The sequence below is a fragment of the Eschrichtius robustus genome, chromosome 8 (genome assembly GCF_028021215.1).
Source record: "Eschrichtius robustus isolate mEscRob2 chromosome 8, mEscRob2.pri, whole genome shotgun sequence".
Taxonomy (NCBI): domain Eukaryota; kingdom Metazoa; phylum Chordata; class Mammalia; order Artiodactyla; family Eschrichtiidae; genus Eschrichtius; species Eschrichtius robustus.
Genome location: NC_090831.1, coordinates 94889323 through 94902093, shown reverse-complemented (window position 1 = coordinate 94902093; position 12771 = coordinate 94889323).

The window sequence follows — 12771 nt, the reverse complement described above, 5'->3', positions numbered from 1 at the left end:
CAACAGTTATACAACACTGTTCCTGTACGTCTTGGACACACAATATGAACATATTCTAAAAAAAAAAACATTGTTGGCCACCATTGAAAGTCCATGTTTGCTAATTAACAGGAAAAGAAATAAGTCCTAAAGGGTGATTTAGAGAAGTTTTGCACATGCTTTGTAGCATGTCAGTTCAGCCACGTGGGACCTGATGAACCCCAGATGTGATCAGGCACAGGGTAAGCACCTGGCAGGGGCCCAGAGTGAGCCGAGTAATGGGAGAGGGTCAGGGTATCATGCGTGGACTGTACTGGGACTGGTGAGTTAGGCTGTTCCACAAAACAAAGCAATCAACAGGTGTGTTACGTAAATGAGGGAATCCTTTCACAGTATACACACGTATTAAATCATCATGGGGTACACTTTAAATATCTTACCATCTTACTTGCCAATTATGTCTCAAAGCTGGGAAAAAGCCCTACAAAGTAATCACTGACTGTTTAGTCCATCAGGACTCAAGATATGCTGAAATGCTTTCTTTAGGTGTATGAACTGCAGGACCCCATGTTGTCCAATGCTGAGGCCACCTGAGCTTTGAGAACAGCCTGGACAGTGGCCATTCTCTTCCTGTCCTGAAGAAGAATTTTTCCCCAACAAGAGGACCTTCGACTCACTGCTGGGCCTTGAGCAGATTCATTCAGTTCAGCAGGTCCAACTTGAACCTGCTTCTGAGTTCAGCCATCCTTGACCACGTCACCTACTACTGTGTTCATAAGCCCACTTTCTTCTAATGTAGAGCCTCAGGAGAGAGCAGCAGAGCTGTACACACAAACCATTGCTTCTATTTCCTGTGTCAAAAACCTAAGAAAGCAATGGTACCAATGCTACTCAGTAGGTAGAGGTCACGGGGTCTATAAATACACCATCCCTTAGGTGTAGAAATTCTGCTAGCGATGCAACAGTTGCTGGGACATTTCCAAGAGCAGCTTGACCGGAAGTGGGCTCCCTGTGAGATGGTGGACGAGCTAAGGGACACATCAGCCACGTTTAGTCGAACACCCATTGAATCTATAAAAAAAACAGCTGCACTGCTTGGTCTGAATGTACCTGAAACCCATGGTCTATTTCACATTAGCACGAATCTGTAAGAAGAGCTGTTATCTACCTGTCTTAATTGAAACCTCAAAGCATTTTAGGCTGAAATTTGATTTAAAAAAAAAAAAAAGAAAGTATTTACTCAGGCAGTGCTGAGCCAAGAGTCACATCCCTTCACCTCGTCTACTTAGGAAGGGAACTGAAGTTAATGCTTTCAGAACAGGAATAGTGTCAATTCAAGTATCGCATCTCATACATTGATCCTTCAGAGCTTTGAACAAAGAGCAGAATATTAGTCCCCTCATTGCCCAAGGAGGATGTTAACCTGCACCCCTGCACGAGTGAGGACACCACGAAAGTCACCTTCCCCCGCTGGATGGGCCAGCTGCCAACTGTGACCGGGAACTTGGTTAGAGAGTAAAAGGTTCTTTGTCAGGAATGTGGAAATTGTGACATTAGGGACTAGCCTGAGCTAGAGGATAAAACTTCAATGAAATTTGCAAGTTCATTTTGGTTTATATACCTGTCAGAGCTGAGACATTAAATGCAGACGGCTTTTAATCTAGGTATTTTAAACACTACTTGATACCATGGGCTAGTGTCACTCAACAGAGAGTACTTCAAGGACAGAGCTATCTCTGAACCAGAATAAGACCCCAGGAAGGCAGATTCAGCCCAGAGCATTGGGGACGGGGTGATTTCCTTTTGTTTCAACATTCACGTTTGACAGAACTGGCTTTTCTCTTCGCCCCTGCTGGAGAGCTAATAACTTCCTTCAGGCCCACCTTACCCCAGGCCTCCTCACAGGCCCGTGCAGCTGACTTGATATGCAGATAGACCGCGTGCTTTATTTACATTTATTTTTTGTCAGTCACGCGCGATCAAGATAGAGAGACATCCTAAGTAATCAAACACAGGAACGGGTCAGGTAGGTGAGTTTGACAAAAAACAACATGGAAGAAATAACCACAGAGCATAGGCTGCAATTCAGTTTTAGAGCAAGTCACGGGCAACACAAAAAGAAGATTACAACCAATCCCTCTCCTGTCTCAGACAGTGCCATTTGTTCCTGAGATTTCTAAAGATGCGTTCAATTCTTGCACACATCTGAGAGTTCTACAACTGTGGCTAACATTGAAAATAAATAATCCAAATCAGCTTGGCCATATTAACTGTGAAATCCACTTTACTAGTGAGATAGAATTTACTTCAAGCCATATAGGTCAATAGCCTTGGAGAGGGAATTCCAAAGATGAAGGCCCTTCATAGAAAATGCTCAGCCTTCAGACCTGTGTAGTTCTAAATCAGAGGGCTTAGCACCTCCAAGCTCTCCAGCTGCTGTGAGGGCAAACCCAGGAAAGAGGTGGTCATTGGATATAACCTAAATCCCCTCTCTGCTGCCTCTCCTCAACCCCTGAAACAGGATGCTGTTGAGGTCTGCTACCTTGATTCCCCCTGAAAGCAAAGAGGCAACTCATGAGGTATGGAAGCCTGGAGGGAACAAAGGCAAGTGTGAACGTGTGTGAGCTCATACTTTGGCATGATGAAAAGTAGGTACTCTTCAAAAGGTCTGCTCTGTGGCAGAGGGGCTCGTTACTGAGAGCAGAGCTGCACTGCCCACACAAAGGCAAGAGGGGAGGGAAGGGGCTCAGTGAAGTTAGAATACAGACAATATGGAACCAGAGATCACTGAATCTTAAAAATCTGTTGGCTACTAGCAGAGCCATTTAAAGATAACGGTAAGAGCAAAGAATGGACTTGGCTGGAAACTGTTTTCCTGTTTACTGTCTGCAGGCAGCTTCTGGAAATTTTAGTTGAAAACATTTTTTTTAATGTTTATCAGTCAAAATGAAAATGAGGCTGTGGTAGGCAAAATAACGCCCCGCCCCCCCGCCAAGATGTCTACATCCTAATTCCAGGAACCTGTGAATTTCTTAGGTTCCATGGCAAAGGAGAATTAAGGATGTAGATGGAATTAAGGTTGATAATTAGCTGCACCTAAAATACAGATTATTCTGGATTATCCTAATGGATATATCATCCAGTATAATCACAAGGATCCTTATAAGTGGAAGAGGGAGGCAGAAGAGGTCAGAGTGATGTGAGAAGGTCTTGACCCACTGTTGCTGGCTTTGAAGACAGAGGGAGAAGGCCACAAGCCAAGGACTGTGGGAGGTTTCTAGAAGCTGGTATAGGTAAGAAAACAGATTTCCCCCTAGTGCTTCCAGAAGAGAACACAGCCCTGTAGACACCCTGATTTTACTTCACTGAGACCCGTGATGAGCATATGGAAGACAATTTTATATTGTTTTAAGCTACTGAGTTCATGGTAATTGATTAGAACAGCAACAGGAAACTAATACAGAAACCAACAGTCAGCTTGACACGTAAATGTATAGTTTTTACATTATACTTTGTCTGGGGTGATGATGGCCAGGAAATCAACAAACCCTCTGAGGAAAAAAATGGAATTTGTTGTCTCAGTGGAAGGCATGCTACTCTTTCTGCTTGGTTGGCTAGCTAGCATCCTGGTTTCATCTCCTGCATTTTATGTGGTAGCCTGCTGGGAATGAGAACAACATTTAGCACTTATTATCCCAGGAGAACTAATTTCCAACACATAGTTGATCCAAACACTACTAGGTTGACCTAAAGGATGACATATTAAGCAATCAGCTGTATAGCTAAATTCTATTTGACCAAAAAATGGGACAGTCACCTTCACCTGTCATCTTGGGTCTTCTGAATACCTGAAGCTCAGCTGATGCAAAATATTTCTCTGCACTTCCAGGGAAAAAAAAAAAGAAAAAAAAAAAGATGATCTTGCTTTACTTTGATATTCAGGATGAGATTAAGGAATGTATAATGGCTGTGCCACCTTTAAGGCCATTCCAAAAAAAAAAAAAATCAGTGTTATGGTTAGAAAGAATTTCAAGACATGGAAAGCTGGGTTTCCAAATCACCAACACATTCACCAATTTTCAATGAGAATTGAAAACTAAATTAACTTCAGCTGAGGAGGTAAGAATGGAGACCAAATATACAACATGACCCTGCTTTTCTTTTAAATTGAACAACTCTTCATGTGATATGTAAACTAAAAAATTTAGGATTTGATCCATCTCTGTGACGTCTTACATTTTTAAATGATGCATTGTTGACAGTGCCTGGCACAAAGCTATTCATTAACTACTAGTATCCTTTGATAGAACGACTCTACTTGAGTTATTAGGAAAGGCTGGAGGGAGGCCTTCCTGGCCTCAGGTGGGATTTGTTGAAGACATTAGCTCTTTTATTTGCACCCAAATGGTTCTTACTACTGGTGGCCCCATTATATTATTCAACAAGTGGCTAATGAGAATGAACTCATGCCAGCTGAACTTAAGGATTGAGGAGGAGCAAGTGGGCGAGCCCTGGGGCGTGGTCTCCTGAATGAGCAAGCACATTTTCAACATAATTGGCTGCCTAATCGCCTGTGGCAAACTCGGCTGATGTATCTGGATGTGTAAGCAATTATGCTTCCGCTAAAAGCCTCGGTTGGTAATGCTTTTGTTCTCCATTTCTTACAACTGAACTAACCGAGGGAAGAAATTGGTGTGGAGATGGTTTTCAATATATTTTGTTTTGCTTTTTAACTTTTCTTTTCAAAACATTTTTCAATTAAGCTAGCCAACTGATCCAAGGTTTATTGTACCTCCAGACACCACATAAAATAGATAACAAGGAGAAAAGAAACACAGTGGATAATAAAAGAAGTTTTAGTAATAAAACATCCTTCGATAAAAAAGCCGAAGTGTTTGCATTAAACCACATCGTTTAAATGTGATTCACTGTACTGAGTACCTCTCGGTACTAGCCACAGAGTTAGTACTGAGTATTGATAACAAGTAAGACCAAGGGGTCCCTGACTTCAAGACACATCACTTCAAGCAGGCCTTTGACAGATAGTGGCTTAATGTCCGAGTCACCTGAAGTTGTGAGGGATGAGACTCTTGATCTCCAAAAGAACAATAACCATAAACCACAGGCTCCAAATATGTCCTATCACAGCCTCCACTAAGATTTCGACAGCCCAGCTAACACACCGTGTTGCTCATTTCAAAAGTAGTAACCAGTAATTCACTGGGGGCCAAAAAAACAAAAACAAAGTACTCGTGTTATTGCCTTAACGCATTTGAGAAATTAAGCAGACCACAAAGGAACAAACAAACTTGAAAACAGCCATGTCTGTTACAGAAATATGGAATTTAGGTCTCTAAAAACACTTGTTCTTGCAATCATTTCCTGCAAATATTGCACGTAATGTTTCTGTAATCCAGGTAACTTTAGCACTTCAGAATTTCAATGTCAATGAGAATTTCTCATTCCCTCATTAAAATGTCTGCATGTGCAAAACCAAAGTCACACTTCACATGTAAGCAGTTGTGGCAAAATTGAAGGTCTACCTTTGAATCCCAGCTTTTTTGTTAATTCTGCAACATTAGTGATGGCACTGTACCGCTTTCCAACTCTCAGTTTCCCCATATGATAAATGGGGAAATTTCAACATACTGCAGACTGTTTGAGCATCAAATAAGATGACATATGAGAATTTGCCTAGGATAGTGCCTGGGCAGAGACTCTTTTAAGACCTGCACCCGAGAGAGGACCCTCCAGACATCTAGCTTTGAAAACCAACGGGTCTGGCATCCCTAGACCCATAGTGACCTGAGACAGCTCTTGAAGAGCTCACGCCCGCTTGCAGACTCACCTGCTCCAGGGCCCAGCGCAGAAGTGGCTGAAGGAGAGGCGTCCAGACGGAAGGAGGATCATTTGCTGGTCTTGCAGCATCGGCCTGAGGGGCAGCCCTCTGGTTTGGCGGACATCCGGAGGCCCGCGGGGATGCGCTCCTGGAGGAGGCCGGTGGGGAGCGAGGCCGGCGGGGCGGAGGCCGGCGGTCCGGCGCCATCTTCAAGCACTCCCTCTGCCTTGCTCCAGCAAGAGGAGACACGCTTTTCTTTTCTTTTCTTTTAAAATTCTAGCCTTTATTGAAAGGGTTGAAGTACGTACTGACAGTAAGATTTTCAAAATACACTTGTAAACTCTGTCGAGGAGACTTCCAAGTAGCTTTCCGTGGCAGTGGAGGGTTCGTATTGAAGACGGTTGTATTCTTAATTCCTCTGGTGTTCCGCATCTTCAAAATAAGATTCAGCCCTCTTGGGAACGGACTTGATGCAAAGCCAGACGATGCCCAAGGAAGTTTTCCTTATTTGCCTCTCATACCAGACCTTGTATCCCTGCGAGCGTGAGAAGTCTGACGGGGCAGGGAGGCAGGCAGGGCTCTGGAGAGAAGAAGATAAGCCCCAGGGAAAGGATTCTGGGACTCCTCCGCCTGCTGGTCTAGAAAGTGGATTAAGCACTGATTGCTCTCAGCTGTGGTCAGGAACCGGCTTTCTTTTCCTTTCCACAATCAGCTCCTCCATTAGGAATCTCTGTTTTAGATAATGTCTCCAATCTCCAGTGTGCTCTAATAGGATGTTCATGTCGAAGTCTTCATCAAGAGATTGGTAAAGAGATATTTGGGGGAGACAACTATTGCCTCTTTGGGGGCGGGGAGGTTGCTGCCTTCTCAACAGAAGCCTAGGAAGCGGGGCGGCGGGCTTCAGGAAGACCATGCCAAGAACTTTTAAATGTGTTCCCTGAAATTGGGAGACCAAAAGGTCTGGTGCCCGACTCACACTTGAGAAACGTAACGCTAACTGGACTCAAGCCTGACTCCCAGCCGGGAGAGCCAGGAGCTAGAGACGGGCTAACTGCTTTGCTGGAGAAATTGGGGTGGACCTGCCAACCTGTGTTGCTGGGGAAATGGCTATGAGAATGTTCCCATAGGCAGAACTTGGGCTACAAAGGCAAGAAGCCAGAGTGGAGGTTGGGGTCCCGCCTGACCACACCAGTCAGAAGCTGGAAGGGTACAGCACCCAGGCTCGGTGGAAGGAACAGAAAGCAACCACTTAGACACACTTTTGCTTGTTTGTTTTTGAAAGGAACTACAGAAAGGAGGTTCCTCCCAAAGGGTCTCCCTCCGCACAAAAAAGTCAACTTTAAACATCAGCTAGGTCCAGAACAAGCCCCGAAAGCAAATAAGAACTGGAGCCTCAACCCTTTCACCAAGCCCTCCCACCCCCACCACCAGCCACTCATCACCCTGCCCATTGTGACCCTGCTGACCAGACAATGCAGCTGTCAGTGGGGAGATGGGCAGGGAGACAAAGCAAAAGCGGGTAACCACGGTCCCCATAGCCTGGCTCCAACCTGAAGCAAATCTGAGCTAGAGTTGGGTAGAGGGTGTCACCCAAAGTCAAGGTCAGAGTTTCGACTAAAACATGGCACTGTGTTCTAAATGTCCTATTAGGGCATTTTGTGATGTCAAGTGACAGTACAAATGTTTATTACCCAAAAGTGAGCTGATACACCATGGGACCTGCCCAAGTTCTAATCTGGCACAGCAGATTGCCCTGTTAAATAAACCTTAGAAAGGCAGTAAGAGACCAAAATGCATTACCTTTTGATTATATTCTTTGAGTTATCCTTGTTCAACAGTTAGTCATCCAAGTCAGAAATCTGGGAACCATCCCAAACTCCTTTCTTTTTCTCATCTTCCACATTCACGCTATCAAGCAAAAACATAGATTTTACTTGAAAAATATGTTTTAGCTTATTCCCTCATCTTCATCTCAAACTCTGTCCTAGTTGAGGCCTTCATCAAATTCACCTGGACTAGTGCATGTTGCCTCAACTGGCTCCTAGCCGCTGATCTCAGCCTATGTCCCCATTAAACATGCTTTGACTCTAGTGTCTGATACATAATAAATATTATTCTAATCAGTTACTGTTATTCATCCTTCAAGATTTGCCTCAACTGTCATCTGCAAGAAACCCAAACAATGCCCACTGATCTCTTCTATCAACCCACTCTGTGCATACCTCTACATTGGTTGTAATCTCAATTTATGTATCTGTGTCCCTCACAGTGAAGTCTACGTTCTTCAAGGCAAGGACCCTTCAGTTTTGTAACACTGGCTCCTAGCTTCTCTGTTATACAGTAGATGCTCAATGAAAGTTCCCTGGACTGAACTAAATCCTCCATGTTAAGAATAAAGTTAAAGAATAAAGTCATAAATTTATTTTTCAAATCACTTATTCTGCATTTGCGGTTCCCAACATTTAATTATCTATGCAGGTAGACTAGAAGCCATTTAGTAAAGCTTATGAGGGCACCTGGGGCACACTTTGCTATCGCCCATTGTTGTGAATGCCGCATCATATAGGACCTTTTACCATTGTCATGGTCTTTGGATAAATGTCATTCAGGTGTCACTGAGGTAGGGAAATTACTCCCTCCTTCCCCCCTCTTCCCTGATAAGGTGGTATATTATAACGAAAGTAAGTCTTAAATTCTGCCCCAAGTACAAACCTTTATTAAGCAAACAAACACAGCAATATTCTCTAACCAATTCCTGTCAAGTCAGGGAGGTCCCCACTTGCTTCCCTTTTAGGCACTCTGACAAGAGTCGGGCATTACAGATGTTAGAGGAATGAGAGGTTAACCGTCTATTTGAATTAGGTAAGAGAACCTTCTGGCAAGTAGTGGAACATAGAACCAAATGGACTTGGTGCCAACCTGAGATGCTGCACTGCTAGCCTGCCAGACCATATATCCTGTTCCTACAAGAGCAGAAGGGCCGGCACATTTTCCCCAACCGATCTGAAATCTTTAATTCTACTCATTCTACTAATAAAGTAAATTCTTCATGTCCATTTTGCTAATTAGCAAACCTTCTGGGTGGATGTAGATAAAGATGTTCCAAGTGTTTGCCAAAACCACCTCTGGAGAGTAGACTCCTGATTACCTTCTTTTCAATGTTAACTGGTCATCTTTGGAGTAGGGTAACTGAATAAGGAACTTAACATATTACCTGATACCAAGAATCCAGTATAAAATTAATTTACACACACACATTATAAGCCATATTATCTACACTAGAGAATTTTAGAATAAATTATAGATAACATAATTGAAATGTAGCAAAAAAAGTCTTAAAATATTAATTTTGGTCTGCAGCTTGTTGTTACACTTCTCTTTTCCTCTACTCAACCAGAGGAACCCATACTGCCTGAGGTAGAATTAGAATTGCTTTGGCAGCAATTACAAAGAGAAAGAAAGAGTTAATGTTTTATGTTGGCTTCCCATCTGGACTCTTGAAAACTGAAAGGGAAAGCCCAGCTAAGCACAGTAGGTGTAGGTCATAGCAATAGATTGGAAAGATAATTATAGGCTGAGGTCAGTGGACCACCCCTCTCAATCACCTGGGGGAAGAATGAGGTGATGACACTGCATTTTCTTCATCTGAATTTCCATTTGTATTCTTTTTTCTTTATATTAAGGTCTTTTCTGAATCAATTGGTAAATCTGGCACCCATCTGTCAGCTGACAGGCAACCCAAGAGTTGGATTTATTGAATGAGACCAAACCACAGAGAATTGAAAAGAAAAAGGAGACCAATGGAGGAGAAAGTGAATAACTTATCGATATTGAAAAGTCAAATCCTATGCAAAGAAGTTTCTGGTGAATATATTTAAAATGTGATCTATTTCTTCACCCCCCTAATAGCAATAGCAACAATGATACGACTAACACTTACGGAGCAATTCCTACGTGTCGGGCACTTGCGTGAAGTACTTACGATTATTTTATTCTCAGTAGGATGCAAGCTCATTAAGCGTGGGGCTCTCTGTAGGGCTCTGTCCACTGCTATGCTCTCCAGGGCCTAGAACAGGGTCTGGTTTGTCATCGACACCAAGTAAATATTTGTTGAGTGAATAAATGAATTGAGTTAATCGGTTTTCCCTGAGAAGACCTGTGAGGTGGGTATAATTACCACCCTCATCCTGCAGCTCAGGAACCTGAACCCTTGGACTACAAAGCCCTCCGGCTTCTGCAGATGGATTCAGAATCTACTCGGACCAGCCAGTGATGATTTCTTCCTCCTGCTTTCATTTTCTGCCCCACTTCTTTATTGAGTTCTTTCTCTCCCTACAGCACTTACAACGCAATGCACAGCCAGCGACTATGACCTACAGCTGTACAGCCAATTAGTGGTGAAGGAGCTTAGAAACCAATCCTTTGCGATTCCCAGTCCTCTAGTCTCCTCATTCCAAACCAGCTTCCCCCAATCAGAACAAATGACTCGTTATTTACTGAAGTTAGATATTGATGGATTAGCTCTTGAAAGCTGCACACCTTTGCTTTTTTTAAAAAAATCTTTTCAAAAAATGATTACTTAGGTCATGATTACTAAATTCAATCATCAGGTTTACCTTTTTTGACAGTGATTTAGATGACATAGAAGCTGAAAGGGACCTTCAAGGATGTTGGTGAAACACCCTGTTTTTCTAAACAGATGAGTAAACCATGACACAAATGGTGAAGTAATCTGTTCAAGGGCAACCTACTGAGTCAGTGGAAGAATCACAGGTAGAAGCCAAGTCTTCAGAGACCCAGTCCAGTGCCTTGTACACCATGTGCTAGGCTGGCTTCCTCATCACAGGATCATACTTGATGTATCTGATTCAATTACATGCCAGTTTTAGAACAGAACATGTTAAGTTGGATGAGACCAATGATTTTTTTCTACCCATTATGTTTTTTCAAAAAGTGGCAACAGGACAAATTATGTGGGCGTTTGCTACTTACCCCATAGGCCTGGAATGTCCTTGAAGTTCCCCTGTTACATTTATCTGTACTGCTATTTAGGATTTTGTGATTGTTTCTTGTAAGCTTGTACACAATTCCTAAGTCCTAGAGCAGGCTCTCATCCAACAGTTCTGTACCCTACTAGAAATTTAATCCCCAGAGAGGGATGAAGAAATTTATGAGGTCCTTATAACATCAACTCCTTTTGGGGAAGGGGACGGGGAGGTGGGTGGAAAGAAGTTTAACTCCTGAATATAAATAACACATTTGGGCGATAACATTGAGAGCCACGATGAAATCAAACTTCTCATCTAGAATCTTTCACGGGGACAAATCCTTGCTAACCTTTTACTTTGACCCTGCCCAGTTGACTTGAAGAACCCATGTCCCCGTGGAAGAATGGTAAGGAGGAAGAAAGTTCTACTCTGAGGGCCTACCAAGCACAGGGATCAATATTTACAGCTTTATGTCTAACCAAAATTCACCAACTGTAATATTCTCACCGATGACACTTTCCACTTAACCTGTTTTAGCACCAAAGGTCCCAGCTTGGAATTATTCCCAACTCCTAGATCCTATCCACCAATAACCCTCCCAGATTTTGGCCCCCAGTGTGACTACTTCTCAGATCTCATTGCCAGTGAGGGACCAAACAAGGATTGGCATATCAGTGGACCTCATGTCCTACTCCCTTTCCTATTCTCATGGCAGAAGTCACTAGTAGATGATGGCACATCTGCTGGTTGTGAAGATATGGCCTTCACTACTTCACTATGCTATCCATTGTCAGGTATTTATTGAAACTCTAATGTGTCAGGCAGTCCAGGTAGCCACCCCATATCAGTGAGAGTTGGCAAATTACCTGAAACCGGTTCTCCATTTCAGGCCCAGATCCTATATTCGCCCCCAGTCCCCTTGGTGTTAAGGAGTAACGCACCCCAGCTGGTTAGCTTCCTTCAGTGTCCTCTCTTTCCAACGGGCTGGAATCCGAAGTCTCTTGCACCAAAACAGATGCTGTTACAGATCAGTCAGGAAAATTTCCAGTTATTCAATACTGTCAGTGTTTCCCAAAAAGTCAAAAAAAGGTGAGTGGGAGGTTTCTGTGGGCCTGTGGAAAAGTAGTGCTTATTGACATAAAATCCACCTTTTGAACTCAGTCACTGTGAGCACGAAAGCCTCCTAATGGGCTTCAATATCACTGCTTACCAGAGACCCGAATTACAGAAAAATGAATTCTCTTTTGTTCAAGCCATAATTTCTGAGTTTGCGGGCATATAATATAAAAACTTTCTGCTCCTGATTTTGATTAGGTTCCTTGGAAATAAACCTGATACGTCATTTAACTTCTGCTAAGGTGACTGAAGCCTCTTTTTAGATGCCTGATCTCAATGTGACTATCTCTCAGATTTTATGTATCATATGTGCTCTTCAAATGACCTAATAATTTTTCCAAATGCTAGAAATAACAATTGTAGTTCCAGAACATCCCCCTTAGAAAATTAGGAAAGTCATAATTATCTGCCCAAGACAGCTCCTGCAGCAAAATGACAACTACTGACACATACATTATTCAATAACAACAGCTTTAAATTTATGCAGGGAAGAATATTAATGAAATATTTCCATTTTATGGTGGAAACTACTATAAGGTTATCTCTAAAATGAGGGGAAAATGAAAGGTGAAATAAATATTGCCAATAACAAACAGAACTGATTTTGCATCAGAATGAGTGTTAAATCGACATTCAACAGTGGCAAATAAGGGGAACATCCATGAGAACCAGGTGTCAGGAACTGGAGACAACCGAGATATGGAATTATTTCATGAGGTTCACACGGCTCTTCATGGCTATTGGGAAACCAGTTTGATCTGTAAAATGATTTTAAAATTTATTTAATTCTTAGGAATTGTATTCCTTTCTATTAATTTTTGAGCTCATCTCTACTACCAAAGAGGTCAA